Consider the following 22093-nt stretch of genomic DNA (forward strand, 5'->3'; position numbering starts at 1 on the left):
GTGGGTGCCCTGTGCCCGGCACCTCCCCACTTTCCCACCCCCAGCCCCAGCTCTGAGCTCCACTGCTTCAGATCCCGCATGTAAGTGACACCATGTGCTCTTTGTCTCTCTGTGTCTGGTTTATTTCACCCAGCATCCATTCTCCAGGTCCATCCATGCAGAAGTTAATGTTTCACAAAAGCACTCTCACATTCGGGGTTTTGTTCCACACAAGGTTCTGCGTTTGCGTGTGCTTTGTGTGTTGGCCAGTGGGTGAGCCCTCTCCTCACTGGGATTCCTGGTCCTCTAAGCTCAGGCACCTGGGGCTCCGGCACTGACTCATCCCTCAGGGTCTGGGGTCTTCGTGCGACTTTCCTGCAGGCTGGTGAGGCACCTGGCAGCCTCAGCGCAGAGAGGATGCACCTCCACCCTCTGATATAAAGCGCATCACTAACTTCTGAGGGTCCTGTAAACAAGACAAGGACATACCGAGTACAGTGGCCCTGAAGGTGCAGGGCTGCTGATGTTACTACGGCAGAGATGCGGCCAAAGGAAGGCAGCAGGGATGCTGGCTGTCCTGGGATGCATCTTGCCTGAATTCCAAAGCCCACTTTTCAGCCTGGTTTGAACTGTTCCGTGCCTACCTTGAGACTTCCAGTTGTCTCGTGAGGCATGGACAGCCTCGCGGCCATGCCCTCCATCCTCCTCTGCTTCCAGCCCTTTCCTCTCCCCTCCACACATGCCCTGCGCTTTCCTGGTCCTCTCAGGAGTTGCCCAGAGCCTTGGTACCAAGTCAGAGGAGGCCTGTGCTTTCTCCCTGGCACACGTGCCACCACCAGCCACGACGGGGAACAGTCTCACATGCAGCCTCCTCCAGGTCAGTGTCCCATCTGGAGGCACGTTTCTTAAATTGTGGGTCCTGACCCACTAGGCTCATGAGATCGATTTAGAAAAAAGGAAGGAGGGATGGAGAGATGAAGGAAACAGAATAGAACAGATTTAAGTGCGCTGCACATAATAAAGTATCATGTCATGAAGTGTTAAATGGTATGTGTGTGTGTGAGTGTGCATGTGCAATGGATCGTGATATAAAATCTAATTAGAAGGGTTTGAGGCCACTGATATATGTGATATATTTCAAGCAACGTATACATAGGGCTCCTACATCTGAATTATTTTTCCTAAAAATAAGAAGGAATTGAGTCCTATATACTATAAAAAATTATGCAAGAATATGTGTTGACATATTTATTTGAGTTACGTTTAAAAATATCAAGCAGGATTTTTTCCATCAACTTCCTTTTCTATCTTTTTTTGTGACAATGTTTATCATCTAATATAAGCAGTGATTTTAATAAGCAGATACACAGCTAGCATGAGTCCCCGCCCACTGAGCAGCTTCCTAGGGAGGACTCAGGCAGGAGTGTGCAGATTTGAGTCTGTGTAAGATGAACAGGACAACAGATGGGGGAGGGAGAAGAAGGCCAGGTACCCGGCGCGGGGTGGCGAGGTGTGAATCTTGGATCCATTTCCTCCGGGGTGTTTCATGGGTCTGAGCTGCGGGGGGGTGGGTGAATGAATGACCTCTTTGCTCTATACTGTTTTCTCTTTACTTGGTTGAATTGCATTTTTTTTTTCATTATATTCATCCCAGTGATGTGCTGTAAATCTATTCGTACTTTAAGGAAGAACCCTTTCATGACACATTTGCTTGACACAAGCCTGTGATGAGAGCAGCTTGGGAAGATTCGTTCTCCCTGATTTTCTCTTTTCCTCCCGTGAGTGAGCAGCAGTCTGGAGCGGAAGGGAGGAATCGGTGACTCAGCCCATCTTCTGTGTGGCTCGTGTTCCGTAATCGGCTGGGGCATCTGCTGTTTTCACAGAAGCCGAGTGGAGCCCTGGAGAAAGTGACAGGGTGGGTGTGGAGCCCTAACCCCAGTTGTAGTTTAGGGTTATCATACCTTGATAGTTGCGTGAAAAACAGTTTTTGCTTCCTGAAGATTCAGTGTTTATTTCAAAAATTAAGATCCAGCTGGAGGAATAAACATTTTCTTATACAATTCTTTAATTCATGGTTTCTCATCTTTGCGTACGAGAGCCCCAGAGCAAAATACTTCACCAAAAAAGGGTAAAATCAAGATCGCAGTTGCAATTATAAGATCTGTAAAGGACACAGTTTCCTAGTGGATAATAAGGGAATGATGATGTCAATTATCATTTATTTGAGTGATTCGACGCAAGTTCCCTGAAATAGCAAACCTGGCTCAGTCGTGTAAAGCAGGATATTTTTGGCCTGAAACCTCTCAGAAATACAAATATTTTGTAAGGTGAGGTCCAGCCTAACAGATTTGTTTTTCATGACTTATATTCACGTGAAAAACAGAATGTCTTGTGACATATAAGAAATCAAGTACTTTAGGATTAAACCCAAGCAACATAAATTACAAAAACAGAGGCGGTTTCTAGGGGTATAAGTGATGTTAGCTTTGGTAAGTCACGTGCATTTACTGGTTGGATTTAATTTTCTAAAACGACATAGAGGTGCTTAATTCTTGGTCATGTTTCTTAGAGAAATTTAGTTAAAAAGTGCAACTGCGTCCTTGCTCTTCGTTCCTACTTTCAGTTAACCTCTTCCAGGAGCCGATCTGTATCAGGTGTAAACATTAGGACATGTGCAGCGATCAACAGCAACTGGACGATGGGCTGAGATTCTGGAATGACCGAAGTAGCTATTTTAGCACTGCGACTCTAAAGGCGTCCTCGCTGCAGATGTCTGGTCACAGGAGTCCATGGGCTCAGCGACTGGAGGCTAAGAACCTTGTTGGTACAGTAACCAACTTAACATCAGGTTTTTACGTTCTCCATACTGTTATGTATGCCGTGTCTCCATATTTGAAAAGGAGTACTTGGTTCTCGAATTGAGGCAAAGGTCAGACTGTGCTCTGCGAGCTGGATGCTTCACAGTCACTTTATCACCTTTGCTGGGAGCCTGGTGTGCTACCAAGGTGACGAGCTCGTCAGCAAGGCTTCAGGTCCTAATTTTCTGCTCAACACCGGGTAAGGGCCGAAACCTCACACAGCTGTTGCTAGGGCAACAGACATAATGAGGACAGTGTCAACCAGACTCTGAAAATGTCTCTGCCCAGGAGACAGCGTCGTAAAGCTTTGTACCGTCAGTTGTTCACGCAGGAGCAACATGAACTGAGCGTTCTGTCCTCATCTGATCCTACGAAGGTCAGGTGCATGTCCTCCTTTTATTCACGAGGAAACTGAAAGAGGTTTCGTGTCTTTGGCAAAAGCAGAGACGGAGGTAAGTCCACTCTGACAGGACCCCCAGTGTTCCCCAGTGGCGTGGACGACGCACAGTCAGGCAGCAAGGCCCCCAGCACAGCCGAGCAGCTGGAGGGCGGACCAGCAAGGCGATGGCTCTTTCCACCAAGCTCTGCTGGTTCTGGTGCTTGTGACTGTGCATGACACTAGGGGGAGCGTGCAAAGGAAAGAAAGAAGCATCATTTACCGTATTTCTCCACCCAAACTACCTGCACCCCCATTCTTCTAGGCTCCTAAAGCTCCCACCACCTTGTGCTAATGTCCGCTCCCTCGTCTCCTCGTGGACCATGTCCTGGACCTTCTCTCTCCTCCCTTCAGACCATCTTGGGGCTGCCTAGGTCCCCACGCCACTCAGGCAGCCCCATGGTTTCCTCTGCTCTTGATTCCAACCCTCAAACCACAACGGGCGTGGAGACTCTTCAGTGGGGATGGTTCCACCGTTTGGAAGGTTTGGAAGCAACTGGCTGTTTCCCAGTCCTGCTAAACCTGATGCAGGAGTGGCTGGCAGGGCCAGGACGGACCTGTCTGTTCCTGCTGGAAACACAACCAACTGCGAGAAGATGCCACCAATTGCAATGGTTTCTAAAACTCGGGATGCAAACCTTTTCCCCCTTCTTTTGAAGATTTTTATGTAATTCTGTCTCTTAGTACGGTGGCCACCATCATCTGCCATTCAAATCTCACTTCCTGAAGCCCACGCATCTGTTTACATGGCAACATGAATGTGGCCGACACGTCAGGAGCCCATGTACCCCAAAGGCGCTCAGGCCCTGTGCGTTCCCCACCTCACACAAGTTGCCTCCAATACTGCCTGGTTTGCCCACTGTTTTGATTTTTCTTACTCATACTTGGGAATTTGATGACATCTTTAACAGCATGGTTTAATTCTTGCTTTGTTCAACTTTAAATTTTCATAAACGCTGAAGTTATATTTTTCATAGATATTTACAAAAGCCTACAAAATATATCAAATCAGATCCCTAAATATGAGGTCTCCTGAGTGTACAAACTAAGTTGATCTTAATGCACAACCAGAATTTAAATCTTGTATTTCTTCTAAATAATGAAAAATTCTTTGTCAATCCATATTTTTACCTTTTTATATATCTCTGTGCCACATAGTCGAAAGAAAACATATGCAAAATAGAAAGTAAAATTTAGAATTCCAATTGTCATTGAAGGAAATGTAAAGAAGGACTCCACAGCTGCTCCACTGCCCCCTTTCTCCTGCATTGGACACCTTGGTGTCTACGGCCAAGTGACGGCTCCTCGCAGGTTAGGTAGTCTTCACTGTTACAGTACAGTCGTTTGCAAAGTCACAACATTATCTTGATAGAAAATGCACACTTTTCTTTGTCCTTTCTTAGTGTTCACTTCAATTCTATTTATGCTAAACAAACGGAGACACTTCAAATTTGCAAATAGTATTGTTGGGATTCAGTCTTTAACTTCTCTCTCAGAAGCAGCTTTCTGTTACGTTTCTGCTGAAAGTATCCTCCACCTTCTCAGGCTGAGCACAGTCACGCCCCATGTGGGAATTTCAGCTGGCGGATCAGGAGAGACTCAACCAGAAGGTACACATGACAGAAGGAAAAATTCCCAGTCCATAAGAATGTTCATAGGGCTTCCCTGGTGGCGCAGTGGTTGAGAATCTGCCTGCCAATGCAGGGGACGCGGGTTCGAGCCCTGGTCTGGGAGGATCCCACATGCCGCAGAGCAACTAGGCCCGTGAGCCACAATTACTGAGCCTGCACGTCTGGAGCCTGTGCTCCGCAACAAGAGAGGCTGCGATAGTGAGAGGCCCGCGCACCGCGATGAAGAGTGGTCCCCGCTTGCCGCAACTGGAGAAAGCCCTCGCACAGAAACGAAGACCCAACACAGCCATAAATAAATAAATAAATAAAATTTAAAAGAAAAAAAAAGAATGTTCATAAGCCCTTCATTAAAAATAGCATATCTAAAACAGTGAGAGTGACGTGAGATGCCTTCACGTGCAGTGATCTTTCTGACAAAAAAAAATCTTCAGCCATCAATGACAACTTGCTTAAAAATATCTGTAGTGTTCTCTTTTTTTAAAAAAGTTATGTTACACTAGCAGAATGGTCATCATTAAAAAGTCTACAAATAACAAATGCTGGAGAGGGTGTGGAGAAAAGGGAACCCTCTTGCACTGTTGGTGGGAATGTAAATTGATACAGCCACTATGGAGAACAGTAACCACTGTGGAGGTTCCTTAAAAAACTAAAAATGGAGTTGCCATATGATCCAGCAATCCCACTCCTGGGCATATACCTGGAGAAAACCATAATTTGAAAAGATACATGCACCCCAGTGTTCATAGCAGCACTGTTTACAATAGCCAAGATGTAGAAGCAACCTAAGTGTCTATCAACAGATGAATAAAGAAGATGTGGTATATATATATATATACACACACACACACACACACACATATACACACAATGGAATACTACTCAGCCCTAAAAAAAGAATGAAATAATGCCATTTGCAGCAACATGGATGGATCTAGAAATGATCATAGTAAGTAAAGTAAGTCAGTCATTTATATGAATAAGTGATAAGGACTCTAAAAGGATGATACAAATGAACTTATTTACAAAACAGAAACAGACTCACAGACAGAAAACGAACTTATGGTTGCCAAAGGGGAAAGGGGGTGGGGGAGGGATAAATCAGGAGTTTGGGATTAACATATACACACTACTACATATAAAATAGGTAAACAACAAGGATTTACTGTATAGCACAGGGAACTATATTCAGTATCTTGTAATAACCTATAATGGAAAAGAATATGAAAAAGAATATATATGTATTTGTATAACTGAACCACTTTGCTGTACACCTGAAACTAACACAACATAGTAAATCAACTACACTTCAATAAAAAATAAAATAAAAAGTTATTTTAAAGAGAACTATTGGTCTGTTTTCTTTTTGTATCAGCTTATATTTGGGGATAACAGCTTTAACATCTGTGATTAGTATTGAGGACTTAAAACTTCTTATTTGAATTGTTGCTGACATCTTTCCTTATGAATACCTATGGTCACACCACGGAGCAGGAATGAATGTTGTTGCTCAAGTAACACACCTGTCTATCTATCTATCTATCTATCTATCTATCATCTATCTATCTAATCATCTATTATCTGTTGATCAACGATCTCTCTGTTTTCTCTATCATCTATCATCTATGTGTCTATTATGTATCTATCTCTGTCATCTGTTGTCTGTTACATTGTGTCTATCATCTGTCTGTCACCTATTATCTATCATCTATTTATCATCTCTCTCTATATCTAATCTATCATCTATTATCCATGTGTCCATCATCTATCCCTATCAACTATCTATCGAATCTATCATCATTCTACCTACCATTTTTATCTAATCTACTGTTTTCTTATTTATTAATCTACCCATGCACCCGGCTCATCACTTTTTTGTGCTACAGAGAATTTGGTTCCTTTACCTCTTCATTTACAGTGAGGAAGCAGAACGTGAAAGAAAGCTGGCAGGTAAGTGCTGAAGCTTGCACAGCTAGGATTGTAATCAAGGTCTCTGAGCTCAATCATGCCACTTTTCATCAAGCCAAATAAAATGAGTACTTCTGTTTTTCAGAAACAAAAACCCAAAACTCTGATTTTCAGTAGGCTACATGTAGATAATGAAGGTCCGCAATCCTCTTCCCATATTAAGGGATGTGATTTGGAATGGAGAAGCAATGGTCAACTCTTAGCTGAAAATTTTTTTTAAAAATGCTAAAAGAACGGTATCCTTTATTGTTCCAAGCATGTACTTTTATCATCAGATTGCCTGCCTACTCACTGCTGGTTACACAGAAAAATCCCTTTTGCCTCTTTTATTATCTTCTATTATTTTTTAAAGGGGTCAAAAGTTATTTAGCAATTTATTCCTTAAGAGAAAGTTTCACTCTATTCTATTCTCACTGAGTTTTTAAAATGATTTTGCAACCTTTCCTGTTGCTTATGGATTGACAGCAGGAGTCAACAAACATGCATGCCTCCTGCTCAGTGACAAAGATGGATACTTTATGCAATTAACCAAAGGACACAAATATTTACTCAGAAGGCCTGATCTTGCAGGCAGGAACAGACGCTCCCTCCTTCTTGGCAGCTCCTGTGGCCTCAGAATCTGGGGCTGAGACGCTTCCTCTGTCCACGCGAGGTGAACAGGCCAAAGCTGAGCACAGTTCTTGTGGCCAAAACGCCCTTGGAAGTGCAGCCTGGGCAAACGTTCAGGAAAGCAGCGCAGGGCGCGCTGGCTTCTGCTGGCGGCCTCGCTGGGGACGCTGTGTTTTCCACTTTCTCGAGTTCAACCGAGCTCCGGGCAGAGCTTGGGGGTGGGAGGAAGCCTGTTCCTGAGCCCCAGAAAACCATCCCCGAGGCCAGTCCTGCCTCCCACCTCATGTCCTTTCCGGCACATCGTTCTGAGGAGCAAATCCATTCCCTGCCACCTGGAACGTCTTGCCTCCTTGGTAGATTGTACTTCCCGACATTTTGTAATTAAAAAAAAAAAAAAATCCTGTTTATAAGGGGGGGCCCTTAGGAAGGGTGGTTTCTCAAGGCCTCTCCCCAGGGAGAGCCTTTCCTCCTGGCCCGGGAGAGGCAGGATGGCTCGGGCCGAGGTGCTCTCAGCAACCTGACGTCGTCCCCAGCACCACGGCTAGAGATCTATTTCTGAAATGACCCCAATGGGCTGATTTTTATTTGATGTCACTGGAAACACTTGCAGTCAATAGTGGGTTTTTTTAGCAAACTTTCACTCTATCTTTAAAACTGAGGTGACTCTCTCAGTCTGAGGGAATTTGTGTGTGTGTAAGGAATGGCTTCACTTCTGCATTTTCTCTCTGTATTCAGTATAGTCTATATTTGTAAGGTGGTTTTTCTTTCTATTTCTCTTCCTGGTAATTTTGGGAGAAAGAGGAAAACATCTTCCACCAAAATCCAGGTGAGAGAAGGGAGGTGAGACTTTCCTGAGGACACGGGGCCCCAGGGCCGAGGGGGGTCACTTTCCGGGTCTTCCTCACCCCCCTCCCACTGCTCCGTTCTCCAGGCATCTGTTACTATGGTTACTCCTTGTCTACCGGTGTCAGGAGATGGAAGATGTGAGAGAAAACTTTAATTTCTGTTTCACCGCATTTTCCATATTAATGAAGCACAGGTGAGCATCCTTCCCTGTTGCCAACTGGACCATGCCTTCTTGGGATGGGGCTCAGTCTCCAGAGGTGAATTCTGTGGAAGGAGGGGTCTGAAAGTGTCCTTTCAAACTACACGTTCTGGCAGGAGCAGTGGGAGGGTGGGAGTGTCTGCAGCACAGCGTTTGCCAGAACAACGTTAACAGTAAATGTGCGTCACAGTGACGTTCACGACTCCACTTTCTCGCCCATCTGTAAAGCAGCCTTCGGGCGGGAGGCGCCTCCCTGGCCCAGCCATCCTGGCTCACCGCATGGATGCCTCCCTCACATGCAGGCCGTTCCAGGAACACCCGTGGCCTCTGCACGCACAGCCCTCTCACTCACCGTCTAGCCCAGCGCACCCGGAGGAAGGACGGCGCCAGGATCCTGGGCCAGTAAGTGAAGCAGACCCATCTCCCACCTCCGGGCTTGAGGGTTAGCCCCTTCTGTTCCAGTGCACTTCTCCTGTCCTTGCATTGTGCTCTCAGCAATCCCAGAGAGATTAGCATCCCAGAGAGAACAAGTAAAATCTCTCCTCTTAGAGTTCATAGGATGTTTTGGAGGTAAGTGAGGCAGCAGCTTATTTCATGGATAAGAACCAGTGAGCGTGTGGCTTTGGGTCTGAGCTCGTCCCCTGGTCCACGGTCTCCTTCCTACCGTGGACGTCAAGGGGAGTCCCCGATAGACCAGAGGTTCCAGGAGGAAGCGGCCCTGCTGAGGTTACTGGTCCTGCTACGAGTTATGCGTCCTGAGTGGACCAAAATTTGCACTAAAAAGACTCTCTTCTCCATATAATCCATCCCTTAGCCCTACCTGCCTGCAGAATTAATTCACACCCACATCCTTCATCATTCAAATAAAATAACCAGCGACTGCACAGGACTCGGGGCTGCCAGGGAGACGTGTGCGCAGGTGGGCGGGGCTCACAGACGGGGTGCTCTTCTCCTATTAGAGCGGCTCTAGGGAAGGAACCGAAAAGAAACCAGCACGGTTGGCTGCGGCTGCGAGCATCTACCTCACACAGCAGCGGCCGTAGGGAGAAGGGGCAGGAGCTGGGTGGAGGGCGCCAGGCTCTGGACGTCAGTCAGAATAAAGCCTTCTTCCTGCTGCTCTGCCTGGATTCTCAAGTTCTGCTTTCAGCGTAATTTCCGAGAGCTCTCTGCACCGATTCAGTAGTTAAAGGAGATGCACCCTACACCTTTCACCACGAAGGTCGTCTAGAAAACTGACACGGTGTGGATTTGCTCTCCATCATGGCATGAGGTGCCCTGGGATCGTGGGGACGTTCTGGGAGTCCTACTTTATTGAGAGCGTGCACAACGGCTGTGTTCCCAGCCAGGACAGATTGCACCTGCTCCTTCCCCAGCACACAGCTCCGTTAGCACGAGTCTCAGGCAGTGCCTGTCCTTCCCCAGCTGCCTGCATGATGCTCGCGATTGAGCAGGTGGGCGGAGGAGACCAGGCTCCCTCCCCTCGCTGACCCACATCCGTGGAGGCCTTGGCCTTGGCTTCTCTGCTCTGTATCATCCCAGGGGACGGAGAGAAGAGAAACCAATCGCTGGCTCACCATCCTCAATGCTTCACCTATGCTCCCATTTGCCACGCTCACCGTGACTGCAGAGCTGGTTCTACAGACAACAGAGTAAGCCTCATGCCAACCAAGAAGGCCCTGGAAGACTGACCGCCCAGGACTGCAGTCCTGTCTCACTGGAAATCAGTTAACAGGTGGCACCAAGGCAGGACTTTCTCGGGGGGTGGGGCACTTTGTCATCTCCTTCGCAGTTCAGATAAAGTGCTGGCTTCAGAGCCTGCAGGCGGAGCTGCTTGCAGAGAACGGGCCCGCCTCCCGCACACACCTTACCCTGGTGGTCCCAGGCCTCCTCTCTGCTTTTGGTTCCATCAGAGCCGAGCTCCTGGTGTGTGCTTGGCGCTCATGCAGGTCATTTTGTTATGGCAGCCCAGAGATCTGCGGGCCTCCAGCAGGTCACGTGGACGGTGAGGCCGCAGCCTGGGACGGGCTGACCCAGGCCGCCGACGCAGGTGTCTCTCTCACGGTCATTGGGAACATCTAGAAAACACACAAAGTCATGAGGAAGGAAGCAAAGCTCACCCACCGCCCGCAACCCACAAGCGGCCTCTGTTCTGTGACACTGGGGCTTTTCTCTTCCAGACTGTGGTCATTCGTGTACGTTCATATTTAGTATAATCTGGTTCACACAACACTGCATGGATTATCTTGTTTTTCACTTGATATTGTAGGGGAGGAAAAAACGGTTTTTCCTACTAGTCTCCTGGGTTCTCTGGCTGGAACCCTGTAAATTGGACTGACGAAAGACAGACTGACAGGAGAAAAACATAACATTTATTTCCTGTAAGTTTTATGTGACACGGGAGCCTCCAAAAGGAAATGAAGACTCAAAGAAATGGTTTAACCTGGGACTTTTTATACCGGGCTTAGTGAAGAAAGATGTGATAGGACAAAGAATCTGAGCTCAGGTGAACTGGTGGGACTTGGCAAGTCCTGTTCATTCAGCTTCCCCTCCGCAACCCTCCATCCTGGAGACAAGGATGCTCCTTTCCTCGGGGTAGAGGGAGGACACCTCTCACGTGAGGGTCTCACGACCTGCTCCAGGGGAAGGTCAGAGAGCCCTTCTTGCACCTGCAGTATCTCTCAAAAAGATTTCTTTTTGGATAAGTGAAAACACTCAAGTGTATATTATAACTGTATTGAAGGAAAAGCACAGGGAGCCCCCGGGTGCGTGACAGGGGTTCTGATCCTGACTGGGTGTGTCTGAGGAAGACGGAGGAGATGGCATTTAAACCGACTCCTGGTGGGAGAGAGTGGGTGCAACAGAGAGGCGTTCCAGGCGTTCCAGTCTTGGGAATAGCATGGCCATGGCCTTGGGGAAGGGAATGGAGCAGAAAGCCCTGGCTTTGGGCAGAAACCCCTGGCTAGGCTGCTGATGGCCTCTCGTTTCTCCTACTAAACTCTGGCCCACAGGATGCCATGGAAGGGGTTGGATTTGGAGATGCAGTCAAGGGGCAGAGGTCGCTCACAAGTGCAGAGGCCCTGTGGCTAGAAGAACGCATGGTGTCGACAGAGATCCGCCTGGATCGGGAGACGGTTGTGGGAAGAGGGAGGCAGGTCTGCCCCGCTCTGCTTACCCCAGAGTCTCTGAGTTTCACTGTGGGAGGGAGGGAACTCTCCCTCTACCCTCTTAGGCTTTTTCCTGGGGCCTTGTTAATTAAACTGACAGAAGACAAAGTAACAGGAGAAAATGCATGCAGATTTTTATTGGTGTTAATACTTTTTACATGCACGGAGGACTTCACAGAAAAGAAGTGAAAACCCAAAGAAGTGGTTAGGCTCAGAGGCTTATATACTATTTTAACAAAGGGCAATAAATTGTGGAGTAATGACCAGACAAAGGAAGGGGGGGTGGGCCTCTAGGGGGAGTCAATTGTGGGAAGGTAAATACAGGGGGAAACTAGTGGAAGATAAGAGTTATTTTTAGCAAGGTTTGTTTGTGAAGACTCATTTCAATGCCACCTTTCTGTCTTCTTCTGGCCCAAACCTCTCCCCACCCAGAGAGGGAATTTATGGCGGTCTCATTTTCAGAAGTTTCTGCCTTTAGTCAGATGAGAGAAGCTCCTGGAAAGCCGCTTTCAGCAGCTGTTGACTCTCAGTCAATCGCCTTCAGCTCAGAATGATCCATGTGCCAAAGTGGTATATCCTGGGGTGCCACGTCCACATTCCCTTCACATCCCAGATGTTGGTCAGTCCATGCAAAGAACCTGGGACTGAAATGAACTACGTGTACCACTGGGGTCAAGCACAACCTTTCTGGGTCTCCATTTGCTTGACTCTAAATAAACAAGGCAGAATCTAACACAGTTGACCCTTGAACAATATGAGTTTGAACTGTGGGGTCCACTTACACACGGATTTTTTTCAATAAATACTAGGACTACACGATCCAAGGTTGGTTGAGTCCACAGACATGGAACCGAGGATACAGAGGCCCAACTGTAAAGTGACAGGTGGATTTCTACTGCTCGGTGGGTGGGTACAGTATGGGGTCCGTGTTGTTCAAGCGTCACCTGGCACTGTTCCTGGCCTTCCCGGTACTGTGGCAACCGCCTTACCTATTTTCACAGCCACCTTATGACGAGATAGTCACCATCCTTATTTTCCCAAGAAGGCAGCTGAGCCTTGAGAATCTTCATCCCAGCCGAGGCCCCTGGACAAGCAGCAGGGCTGGCCTGGGAGCCAAGACTGCCCCCAGATCATGTGTTCTGGACCAGAGCACTGATGAGATTCCCTTTGGGGACTTTGATTCAATCTCAAACTAGAGAGATTCTGGTGGGTTCTCTGTGTGCCAGGTGTCTCGATATGTGGGTGCTTTTCAGGCATCATGGCAACCTGGGACAGCAACCTATTTCTCTGTCTTATTTCCCATCCAAACCTAAATAACAGGACATGAGTCACTCACAAAGATTGGCAGAGAATAAACTCCTCAGAGAGGCAAAACCATGAGTTCAAAATGCTTTTTTTTTTAAACAAAGGATAAACTCACAGAGCACACTGGAAAGGTCAAATCTTACAGAGCTAGGCCAATATTTGTTTAACTGCACTAAGTGAAAGATGATTTGGGCGAGGGACCAGGGAGAGAGACCTTTTATTTGATCTGATTTTACACAAACATTTCTGCGCTCAGAGAGGGAGGGAAGGTTCCAGAGCCTTATCACAACCATCACGCAATGTCTGCTCCAAATGTCATGTCTTAGATGCTGACTTACAGCCCACGGTGATAACCCAGGCTTAGTCCGTATCAGATGTGCACAGCTGTGGGCACATACCTGCAGCCCTGCTTAGGTGGCAGTTTTGACTGTTCAAACAAAAGTTTGCAAATAGAGAAGATGTCAATCAAGGCTCTGCAGTGAGGGTTATTTAAAGATTCTTTATAATTATCTGAAGAGAAAAGCTGTCTGTCTTGCATATCGTTCCTTTGGCATGAGCTGGATACAAAGCCACATAAAAAGTTGTCCTGCTCTGAGCGACAGACCTTCAGCGAGGGGCTGACTCTTACATGTTTAAGGGCTGAGATGAAACAAACATGTGTTCGAATGAACCAGATTCAACTGGTCAGAATCGTCAATCAGCCCACATGCTCGCTTGTTTGTCACCTTCCACAGTTAGAAGCAAGAACAAAATCTCAAGAAAAATAGGTCATGTTTTGGGCTGATCTCAGAAACCACGTCGAGTGTGTATCCCTGGGTTGGTTCTTCCTAGAATAAACTCCTGCTCTATATTTAATTTAAACGTTGATGAGATTTATATTAGAAAGGATGGCCCAAGATATTGAATGGTCTGCAAACATTAAAGGAATGTTTGATTAGGCTCACTGCCTTCTGTTTATGGTGACAGAATGGAGAAATGAGCTCACATTTTACAAAGAACTTCGAAAGTAGAAGGAAATAATTCAGTAACACTTATTTAACCAAGGCTATAACTACCTGGAATACCCCATTCTATCAATCTTGTGAGAAATCAGAGCCCATAAGAAAAGCCCTGGAGGCTCCCTAGGACGTTAGGAGGAGCAGGATGCAGAGAAGAAAGAAGAGGAGAGACACGTGAACCAGAGTGAGTGAGGAGTCCGACCCGTGGTGCCTGGTGGTGATTGACACCTGCGACCCTTCTCGCTCCCGGGCAGGGCTCAGGCTGGGGAGGACGAGACGGCTTAGGGGCCCCTCTGTGCAGCTGCAGTCTGTCCTCAAACCCACGGCTAGACGAGGGCCCCAGCAGCAGCAGTGACTGCACAGCGTGGCAAGCCGTGGGTTTAATTCTTACCACTTGCTCATGTGTGGTCCTGGTGCCAGCAGCACAGGGGACGGAGTGGGGTGTGGGTCCAGTAGTTCTGGACAAGCCCTGTTCCCTTACTCTAAAGACCTCCTGTATCTCCCTCCTAACTAGTAATTCACATCTCTAGTGCATGTACACGAGCCTGGTGCTACGGTACATGCTTCACACCCAGAAGTGTATCTAAGACTCATCTTAACCCCAGGAGGAAAGTCAGCTTAGTTTAGGTAACTCGCTGAGTTACCGGCAAGATGCTGGTGTAAAGAAGTCCTGAACCACTGTCTCACCCCAGTCCTCTCACCTGATTCTTGTGTGGGTTTAAGATCTACAGTGTGATCCCAGCCTGCAGAGTGATCGCGGTCTGCAGTGATCTGTGGTAGTTACACAGCAGACCACTCCCCCTGGTTAACTGACCAAGTGATGGAGTATGTTCACATGCGTTGCCCCGACCTTCTGTTGTTCTGGATACTTCCATAGTCTACTCTGGAAAAGAGAAGAGCTTCCCTAAAAACCACCAGGTCTTATGTCAGCAGCCCTGGGGACACCCCTGGCCTTAGGAGGGCAGACAGTTGTGTCTGTAAGTTCTGGAGGGCTGGGTGACCTGGGACACAGAGAGGGGGCAACTGGCTGAAAGGGCAGGAGAAGCTTACAGCAGGCTCAGTTTTCACGCATCAGTTCCAGTGAAATCAGGCCGCTGAGTGCACTGTGGCCGTGCTTCTGGTAAATACCACCCATTAACTGAACCCCTAACTCCCAACTTGCCCAAGCTTTTGTTTCTGTGTGTTTGTTTCCCAGATCGATCCCTACAAACCATGCAGACTATTAGGTCCCAGGGGCCATTTATCTTGCTGCCTTTTGGGGAGGAGAGTGTGGTTTTGCATCCCCTCTGCCACTCGGTCATCTTTTTGTTCTTCCTATTTTGCAATGTGCGGCTGCTACGTAGAACCCAGAGATGAGCTGTGACCCGTGGGGCTGCTGGTGTCACCTCCTCTGACCCACGGCTTTAACTGCTTCCTCTGGCTGCTGGGCTTCATGAACCCACACTCTGGGCCTTGCCAAGGGCCCTGCACCCAGTGCTGTTTGGGGGTCACAGAACAATAACAAAACATAGAGTCCTCACCTTTCTCAGAAACTTTCCTTTGTTGATCTTTCAACTCTTCCTCCCCTACAAAGCTTTTCCCAACACAACCGACCCAGAAAATGTAGCTGTCCTCAACGAGGCACAGTTTTCCAGATGGAGCGTAAAGGAAAACTGACCCACATCAATGACACTGGCACCTGGTCTTCACCCCAGGAAGGAAGGCTCCTTCACCTGCCGGCAGCTTCTTGGTAACTTCACGGTCACAGGGCCGTTAGCACCCACTTGTGGTCACACACCCAGCAATGTCCCGAAAGCCTCAGGGGCCCAGGGTCAGTGGCTCCCAGGGTGGGAGTTTCAAAGGCTGAGTGGTCTTCGTGGACACATCTGGAAGCACAGACCCGAATCCCTCCTGTGTGTAAGTGTCTCTCCTTCTTGCATTGGAGGGAAGAGAAATTTTGAGATGGGCTTCAGGACTCCGTGTGCATGGTTGTGTTTCTGAGGCGAGGAAGAGATTGGGGGTGCAGCTGAGAGCTCCTCAAACTGTCCCCTCTCCCCTTCTTTAGCCCGAGAGCCTTTCCAGAAAGGGTCACCTTTTGGATTAAGGGTTATTTACATCTAGGATTTGTCATTTTCAAAGCTTTAAAAATTGTAACGTAATACTTGCTATAGATTTTAAAAATCAAATTTCAAGAATTCAAAGTGAAAATTTCATTTCCTCCTTTTGTTTGCTTGTTCTCTCCCACTGTAATCAGTCAGTGTAAATATTCACACATTCGTTCAACAGTAGTTACTGGACTCCTACTACACACCAAGAACCGCTGTAGTTGTTGGAGAGGCAGTGGACAAATACGCAGTCTCTGTGGGTCACGCCCAGGGGGTGGCGGTGACGTGCTCACCTGAATACGCCCACTGGGGGCAGCGGGGTTAGACCGGTGGTCTAGGGGAGCGGGGTGGGGGGAGACGGAGCTGCTCAGATGAGGTGGACAGACGGCCCCTCTGACAGGCTGACACTGGACAGTGTACCCACGGAAAAACCCTTTGCATTCTGCACATATATCTGCAAACTGACTTTTCTTTCAGAGCAGGACCTGGACCAGAAAGCACCTACGTCTTGTGGTCTTGAATTCACAGACTTGAATCAGGGGTGCAGGAGGTGGGACCTGGCAATCCAGGACAGGAGGTAGACACTGGGTGGGTTTCCCTGGGGTTCGTTTTCTGTGGTCCTTCGAGAAGTGAAAACACGGAGACAAACGCTAGGCACAAAGCCCCCAGAGAACCTCCTGAAAAGCCATCTTTAATCAGAAGTCTGTCCCGCTCGTGGGGTCCTTTCTTCTTCTCTGTGTTAAGTAGCATCCCCTGGATTCTGAATGCGAGCAGGTGAAAACACAGGAGTGGAAATCAGATTCCAAGCAGCCGTGCGGGGGCCATCGGTCACTCTGCTTCCGCGCCTGACGCGACTTAGCAGGAGTCAATGTGCGCCCTAACTTACTTTACCTACTTCTAAGTCAGCGTGCTTGGCGAGCCTCAGCACAGGCCGCAGGACGACTGACACACGGGATCTGGAGAAACCTCTCCCTTATTAGTGGGGTTCCCATTTCTGCTCGTTCTTCTCAGGCAGACTAACTGTGATTCTGGGGGACAGGGCTGTGGCACGTGGTGCTGGCCTCCCGGCTCCACTGCAGCTGCTGGTGGACAGCGGTCTGTGGCTGGAAGTCCTGTGTGTCCCCGAAGGGCCCAAAGCCGTTTTGTGCTTTAAGGGCCTGTGGCTGAGAACACCCGTGGCAAACAATGTTCACCCCGGATGCTGAATGAGGAGCCGTGGGCTGTCAGGGCTGCAGCGAAGAGTACACTGCAAAGCCGCCTGCTACGGACTGAGTGTCTGGGTCCGCCAGATTCATATGTGGAAACCTAACCCACAAGGTGACGGTGTCAAGGAGGTGATGAGGTCGTGAGGGTGGACCCCCACGATGGGATCGGTGCCCTTATAAAGAGACCCCAGAGAGCCCCCTGCCCCTTCCTCCAGGTGAGAAGACACTTCTCTGTACCAGAAGAGAGCCGTCACCAGGACCCACATGCCGGCACCTTGATCTTGGACTCCTGGCCTCCAGAACCGTGAGAAGTACGTGTCTGTTGTTTAAGCCCCCGTCTGTGGGTTCTGGGAGGGCAGACTCGGACAGAGCATCAGTAGCACCTGAAATGCCCAGACGACAGGCCTGGGGACCATGGAAGGAAGTTGGTAAATATAAATAATGTAAAATTTTAGAACTGGGAAAACCCATTCTGGGAATACCAAAGAGCTAACAGTAATGTATATGAAATAGAGATTTAGCCACTCTGTATTCATACATGAGGTGGTGGAGGGAGGCACAGAATAAGAATTAATGAAATCCTAAGAATTTCAAGGGAGAAGATTTTCTGCACTTGCCTGGTGCAGAATATTTCCATCACGCAGTGTTTCTCTCTTCACTTCTGTTAAATCATTTTATTCAATCATACTTGTACCTGCGTGTCTCCTGTCTGACCTTGAGGGTAGGAATGGAAGATTTTCCTTCCCTTGTCTGAAGACAGGGCCTAGACTTCGTGTCCTGATGGTAATTAAAATATACTTGAAAGGCAATTTGGCCAGGTGGGGTGTTAATGTTTCTGGTCTAAACTACTGAGCTGTGTGTTACTTCTCAGGACAGTCAGATAACCTGAATTACAGATGGAGTTCAGGAATACACATCTGCTTTTAATCTCTGGTCCTGACCCGACCACTGGGCTTCAGACCCACCCACACTTCTTGTGAGGTGGAGACAGGACCACCCACGAGAACTCTCTTCCCCTCAATCCTCAGCAGGTGAGTGGGGCATAGTGCACACGAGTGGAAGTACGTAGTCAACAGTTCAGTTCAGTCCACACTTACCTTATGTCCGGAGCCCCGGGACCTTGAGGGATGTTTTGATGACCAAAGTGTCAAATTCGTATCCTGCATCTTGTTCCAGTGCCGGCTGTGTCGTAGGCAAATGTGTTGGTTGAATGAGTGGATTAATGTGGTCTGGCTCTGCAAAGCACCTAAAAGAAATGTGACATGTTTTGATATTAGACTATACATATACAGTCTAATTCCTTCCTGAAATCGAAGTTTCCTAGAGAAATGCAGAGGCGCACCTTGAAAAACGGCCCTGGGCATGACCTAATCGACGCGCTGTGGTCATCTGTCACTGGTGAACCTGGCCACGTCACTATGTGGCGTCCAGGCTGCCCTGGGTCTGCTCTATTCAACGCCTATTTCTCGTGTGCCTTCCTGGGGCTGCTGTTCATTTGGACTAGGATTCGTCCAGTTCAGGAATCTTTAAGCACATTACTTTTTTTTTTTTCTCATTAGCCTTTTATTTTTAACTTAGTTTTATAAAAAAACAAACAAAAAAGTAGATCATTAAAAAAACACCACAGCTGTCAATTTAAAATTTTAAGTGAGGTTCTTATTAAACAAAGCACTAACACTATGTCCCATAATTACATCTTTATTTGCTTGCAAGGTGCTTTTCAAACTGTAAAATAAGGCTTGGGAATAGGGTACAAATGGTTATCCCCAGGAGTTACTTACCCCCAATGTAAGCACACTGCTTTTGCTATGAAATCATTTATTCCCAAGCAGACGGCAGTTCTGAATTATTCTTATGGCAATAGCCTGGCGTCACCACCAACCCATCTGGAGGGCTCGGGAGCGGTTCTGACTCAAACACAAGGATGTTGACCTCGGGGGTCAAGTAGCTATCAATTCACAAGCTGGACTAATAGACTCAGCTCAACGTCTAGATCAAACTCAGCTCATGAAGATTTTTCTAGCCTTCCTGTTGATTTGGGTCACTCCATCGCTAATCTGATCTATTGTGGGACTGCCTGTCATCCAAGACAGTTTAAAAAAATTGAACCAGTTGAGAAAGTCGGTGGTTTTAAATAGATGTCATCTTCAGAAGAAAGGGCGGCATGTTAGCAAACCAGACCATGTGTTGGCAGAGAACCTCAGATGTACAGAAAACCCTGAGAAAGAGTCTTGGCAGCCTGGCCTCCAGCTGAGCTGTCATCTATGACACAAATGCCCTTACATTTGTAGGTTTAGGGTCGGCATCTTGAGGTGGGCCTTGGTTCGTCCTCATCTACAAAGGAATGGGGCTCCCAGGCTCACCCAGGAATGGAAAAATGGGAGATGGAGATGGGCCGATGGGCCCGAAGCCTCACACCACCACAGCCGGATAAAGTAATCTGCATTTCAACAGCAGGAAATGGAATATTGCATTCATCGTAGAATAATTTTCACTTATTTGGCATTTTAGGGACTTATTCATGAGGAGATTCTGGGAATGCTTTCAGCAGTGAAAATTACGTAGGATATTGAAATAGCACGGAGGAATTCAGCAATGTTTTATCACAGGTGTGCCTGCTTGCCAGTTATAAAAACAATTTTGACTAGTTTAAAACAGGCCTTATTCTCAGAATCTAGCTTTTTCTATTTGAAACAGTTAATACTCAACCTGGGTTCAAAATGAGGATTAATATTCACGACTTCATTATTTGGCAAAATGCTATTAAGCTGATATTGGCTTATTCAAAGGAGAGTATAATTTGATGGGCGGTTACTTTCTAGCTGAGTAGATACCTTCTTATTTCCTAATTAGAATGATGAAAATTCTAAACATCTTTCATCCAAAGACCATTTCCTCCCTGACATTTTAAGTCACTGGGATTTTCCTGTTAAGGTGTGGGCCACAGCCTGACAGAGGATTTGTTCTCAAAACCATTTCTTGTATGGCAACTCGGTACAGCCTGATCAAGAAATTTAAACATTGCTTACTGAGCTAGCCTCCGGAGGGAAACATCTCATTTTAATGAGGCCCTCGGGAGGCATGAGGATCACGCTGCCTAACTTAGGTTTTGTGTTAGGCTTCCTGCTAAAAATAACACACAGAACACCAGCGACCATTATCTTTTAATGCAACCATGGCGATCACAGTGTGATCCTTTAAAAATAGCAAAGCTTCATTAGGTGAAAGCAAAATCCACATTTCTTTTTAAATACCCACCTTCTGTGAATACATGAGCAGGGACTTCCCTGCTGGCTGGGGGAAAATCAGCTCTCCTTCACTCCTGCTTGTACTGCAGCTGCTTCCGATTTTTCCTCGTTACCTTCTCCACTTTCTGTTTATTAAGCACAATCTGGGAAAGAAAGAGTGTGGCGAGTCTTCATTAGCTTGGAGGCAGCAAGCTAGCTTTCAGAGAAATCTGGCTAATTAAGTTGATAGTAGGGGTAAAAGGAGGGTCTTTCATTTGCATAAAAGCAGAGATTTTGCAAGGCATGCATTGCGAAATGTTGCCAGGCTCTGGAGCACCATTCCATCTATGTGGATTGAAATATTCAAAGCCCTCGTGGGCCACAGGGTATCAGGATAGAGGGTTCGGTGAGTAATAAGCAAACTGGTTTGTAAACCCATCAGATTTTTCATCCAGCCACGCAAGGCTCCCCATTCTGGCATGAGAGAACAATTCTATAATCTACTTGAAGAAAGAAGGAGTGGGAAGCACCTAGCTACACCCCAAGGTTTGAACTGGTCAAGTGGCCATCACATTACTCAAGTGGAGCAGATTTTTTTCCTGTGGTAATCCTTCCACGTGTAAGTGACACTTCATATCACTAATGATTTTGCAGCTTACGGAGAAATACAGAGCGGAGCTGATCAACAAAACTTCCTGGCATGTGACTTATCATGTAAATCAGATAATTCCTTGTCACTGTCGTTTGTTGTTACATCTCACACAGATTTCACTGATGACCAAAGGATCTCACGAACAGGAAACGAAATGCTGTTGGCATCTGCTGATGGAGGCGGGGCCAGTTGCTGCGCCATGTGCGATGTTTTCGAGAAGGCTTCTTGGCTTACTTGCAGGCACAACTGTTTACAAGCATCTGGGGACAGGCTGCAGAAGGGAAGGGAGAAAGAAATGTACATGTGAGAAAGGACCATTCTGTGCAAAAGTGAACACTTGATAAGAGGCCAGAATCAATTGGAGGGATTATTCTAGTATGACTGACATGGCTCTCATTTCCTACTTGACTGCTCATGATTTTCGTAAAAGGGTTGAGAGCGCATATCCCTCCATTATTTTAATATTGTAACAGGAGAATGCTATTTGCACAATTTCTCTTCACATTAACATCTTAAGTATTAGACAATAGGATGAAAGGGAATGAAAGACTTTTGAATTATTAATGAGTGCTCTTAGCTTAATGTGTATATGATACCTGAAGAATAGTTATGAGTATAATATTTGCTTGTAATAAATTCCCAGTTAAAAGAATTATTGTTAAAATAGGCATGAGACACAACTCAAATAATATTTTAAAAAATTGTTATAAAATAAAACATTCCTTAAGCCTCATCTCATCTCTATTACATTTTCATCACCAGTCCCTCCCTCCTACCCTCTTCCTTCTCTCTCAAACACAAGAAAAATCCCAGGGTTGGAGGAGAATCCAATTGTTACTGCAAGTTAAATCGAAGCTATCTAAAAAGCTGATAAAAGCTTTTCTTTGATATAAATCTCCTATAAAGTCTTTTGCTTCAGGTTGGCCATAGGGGAC

The 22093-nt window shown here is 46.9% G+C and overlaps 2 long non-coding RNA genes across 3 annotated transcripts in view; one reads left to right on the forward strand and one right to left on the reverse strand.

Moving 5' to 3' along the window:
- The window catches only part of LOC309655281, a 380610-nt gene that overhangs the window by 37968 nt on the left and 320549 nt on the right, over nucleotides 1-22093 (forward strand). The window lies entirely within an intron of this gene.
- The window catches only part of LOC309654926, a 34069-nt gene continuing 13302 nt past the window's right edge, over nucleotides 1327-22093 (reverse strand). Inside the window, exons 2-4 of one of the 2 annotated variants that reach the window (XR_014260512.1) lie at nucleotides 20538-21429; nucleotides 18377-18525; nucleotides 1327-12331 (exon numbers count right to left, since the gene is read on the reverse strand). This is a non-coding gene — a long non-coding RNA (uncharacterized lncRNA). Of the gene's footprint in view, nucleotides 12332-18376; nucleotides 21430-22093 lie in introns of both variants that reach the window. The other variant, XR_014260513.1, reaches the window with a different exon arrangement.

Source organism: Balaenoptera physalus (assembly GCF_965194825.1).
Source record: "Balaenoptera physalus genome assembly, chromosome: 2".
NCBI classification, from domain to species: Eukaryota; Metazoa; Chordata; class Mammalia; order Artiodactyla; family Balaenopteridae; genus Balaenoptera; species Balaenoptera physalus.